This window comes from Leptodactylus fuscus, chromosome 6, assembly GCF_031893055.1.
Source record: "Leptodactylus fuscus isolate aLepFus1 chromosome 6, aLepFus1.hap2, whole genome shotgun sequence".
Taxonomy (NCBI): Eukaryota; Metazoa; Chordata; class Amphibia; order Anura; family Leptodactylidae; genus Leptodactylus; species Leptodactylus fuscus.
The window spans coordinates 130,094,695-130,098,571 of record NC_134270.1 but is presented as its reverse complement, the minus strand read 5'-3'; positions in this window follow the sequence as shown (position 1 = coordinate 130,098,571).

The following is a 3,877-nucleotide window of genomic DNA, read 5'->3' as shown; positions in this document are numbered from 1 at the left end:
TTCCGGGTACACCCCACTGTCATCCGCTCTGATTAGTGTGTTCGGTAAACTGACAGCAACATCAGCCAATCGCAACGTCAGCTTGTCAAAGTCACGCCATTGGCGCCGGAAGTGATGTAATGGGAGTGGTGGAATGCGGAAATGGAACCGGAGCGAATGATGGGAGATGTAGTTTTTAGTAGAGGAAGTCTAGTGATTGAGCTTGAATTTGAGTAACGCGAGTGCGCAGCGGCTTGTGAGCGATTTGTCAGCTTTGGTTATGGGTTTGGTTAACCCTTTAAGAGCCACGTTCCTTTGTAATGCCCTAGGTCGTTTATTAAACTTTACAAACTTTTCTCATTAATTACTTCTGCAAAATAGTGCAAGAAATCTTTTCAAAGAGCCGCAACTTTATTTAAATTAGTAACTTACAGAAGAGGAGTGGCTAATGGTAGACTTACCAATTTTATCTTTTTAGACTTTTTAAAAAAAAAAAAAAAAATTTATAGCATGCTGAAAAATGAATGTCCTGCTCAATGTTGCCACAGTTTCCACCACAGACTGACTGAAGAAACCGCAGTGCATGTCCTTATTAGCCTTATGTCTTCATATGCGTGCAAACCCACATCAAAAACCCAAGCCTCAAAACCAATACAAATGAATTAGGTGGTATCGCTCCCCGTCATGGCGCTTCCATCATTCACTATCTTCTTCCAACTCCTGCTGGCGTTGCAAGTCCCATGAAGGAACTCTATCGCACATGCAGTGGTCCTGTCCCATCATCCAGACTTTTTGGAAAGACGTTAAAGATACCATTCAAAAGATCACAATAACACCCTTCTCTAGCACTCTGGAAATAGTTTGCTAATCTTTGCCATCGCCTCATTACAAGCCCTCCAAAGCAAACTTAATCACTTACTATCTGCAGCCAAAATTCTCATTCCCCAACTCTGGCTCCAGACAGATGCTCCTACCAAACAGTCGTGGATTGCCAAAGTGTCTCAAGTCTCCTGTTTCAAAGAACTTTCAAGTTGGCAAAATAGAAAACACAACAAATTCAAGCAAACATGGCAACCCTGGCTGGATTTCAGTGCCTAAATCAGATCTTTTTTCTCCCCTTTTCTTTCTTTTCCTCTCTACCTACCGGTTACATCTTCAAGCCTACTCTCAGTCTTCTCTTCTCAGCCTTCTCCTGTTTTGATGTCTACTTGTTTTGTATTTGATCTTTACATTGTTAGGGTATGTTCAAACTGAGTTTTTTGCAGGCGGATTTTGACGCGGAATCCGCCTGCAAAAAGGCTTCCCATTCATTTCAATGAGAGTCCCTCACTTTTTTTCCCCACTAGTGATTTTTTTCAGCTAGTGGGAAAAAGAAGTGACATGCCCTATTGTCCCGTGGATTCCACGGCTGAGTTAGCCACGGTGTCCGCAGCTCAAGACACACTCCTGATTAGGCCCATTCATTAGGACACAATTAGGAGAAGTATGGCGCTACAGGATGCCGATACACTGCAAAAACCCAAACCTCAGCCACTGGAACCAGCTACTGGTTAAATAGGACAGGTTTTTGAAGAGCACTTGATGCAAAAGAATGCCTCAGGTGTGAACATGCCATTAAAGGGGTCACCGAAGAATTTTCTTCTGGCTGCGTGATGTGTATAGTATGCAAGTTGGAATCATACAGCTGATCCATGATGGGGCTGACTCTCACCCCTCACCACCCCACTCCTCCACCAATTGGATATGTATGGCCTTTTGTAAGGATAGGCCCTAATATAAAAAAAATTAAGGCTGATACCTTTAAAACTAATGCTGCATTTTAGAAAACTATTACTTGTTTGTACCAATATGAAACAACGTCTAAGAGCATTTTAGTAGAACCATAGGGCGTGCAGGTACTGCTGCAGAGTTCCTGTATTATTGCTATGTGAAATTATTACAGTAATGTGTTTTCTTGCTATAATCATTACCTTTTTCTTAAACATTTCCTCAAGGGTTCTGCCTCATGAGAACAATCCTATTTGAATGGAAATGCCAGGACTGGCTCTTCTAACTCCTGGCAGGGAAAGGCACATTTCACCATATTTCACCAACAGCCACTATTTGTTTATGTTACTTACATAGTGCCATCATATGCCGCAGCACTTCACAGATATTGTCAACGCTGTCCCAAGGAGGGCTCACAATCTAAATTCTCTATCAGTATGTCTATATAGAGGGAGGAAATTGGAGGAATGCTATACATATACAGTCCTATGAAAAAGTTTGGGCTCCCCTATTAATCTTAATCATTTTTAGTGATAAATATTTTGGTATTTGCAACAGCCATTTCAGTTGGATATATCTAATAACTGATGGACACAGTAATATTTCAGAATTGAAATGAGGTTTATTGTACTAACAGAAAATGTGCAATATGCATTAAACCAAAATTTGACCGGTGCAAAAGTATGGGCACCTCAACAGAAAAGTGACATTAATATTTAGTAGATCCTCCTTTTGCCTCTAGTCGCTTCCTGTAACTTTTAATCAGTTCCTGGATCCTGGATGAAGGTATTTTGGACCATTCCTCTTTACAAAACAATTCCAGTTCAGTTAAGTTTGATGGTTGCCGAGCATGGACAGCCCGCTTCAAATCATCCCACAGATGTTCAATGATATTCAGGTCTGGGGACTGGGATGGCCATTCCAGAACATTGTAATTGTTCCTCTGCATGAATGCTGGAGTCGATTTGGGGCGGTGTTTTGGATCATTGTCTTGCTGAAATATCCATCCCCGGCGTAACTTCAACTTCGTCACTGATTCTTGAACATTATTCTCAAGAATCTGCTGATACTGAGTGGAATCCATGCGACCCTCAACTTTAACAAGATTCCCGATGCCGGCATTGGCCACACAGCCCCAAAGCATGATGGAACCTCCACCAAATTTTACAGTGGGTAGCAAGTGTTTTTCTTGGAATGCTGTTTTTTTTGGACAGAGCAGAGTTGAAGTACTTGAAGCTGTCTGTAGGTAAATCTGGCACATCAGCTCCTTCTCTAGTGCACTTGCAGATGGATTTGCATATCTATAAAAAGTTGATGATCTCTCCATTGCTTCACTGGTTTGTGGCCACAATTGTGTGTCTCTGCACCTATTAAAGGCCCCTACACAGTACTATTGATGTTGGAGGAATTTTAGACCTAACAAACTCCCTTTTAAGGGATTATCCAGAAATTGGAACAATGTCTGTTCATACTCACGCTGATGTTGTATTGCCGGAAATCCTGCACCTCACTTGACTACTGAGACCAATCAGGTAAACAACCACTGATGTATGTGAGTGACATCACTGGTTCCTCTCCAATGACTGCTGAGTAGGGTTGAGCCGATCTGAGATTTCAGGATCGATTTTAAAATCCGATTTCCGATGGGTTGCTCCAATTCCTTGATAACCCCTTTAAAGGGATATTCCCATAACCTTTGTTCACCAACTTGCCGACTCTGTGCTCTGTTCACTTCCTGGTTTTCTCGGCACATTGGTGGGCGGGGTTTCACTTGCTCTGCTATCTGCTATGTTTGCAGTCAGTAATGAGGGATTGGATGTAAATGCATTACCACAGTATGAAGCTGATGTAGCAGAGCTGGATTTGAGTCAGTTTGCATTACATACAGAGGTACCGGACTCCCTATCTAAGCCCTTATCAGACAAAGTCAATTAAACCAGAATCAGAAATGCCGGAGCTCTCACCTCCCCCCTCCGCTATCTGAGGAGCTCCATTACTTGTCAGACATAAAAAGCTTAAGGCTGCTGCGAACACTCAGCCCCTCCTCCCCCCCCCCCCCCCCTCCCAGAGCAGGGATCTAGACACTTAGGAAATGAGCAGATAAGCCCTGTGGCCATATAAACTGAGTGTA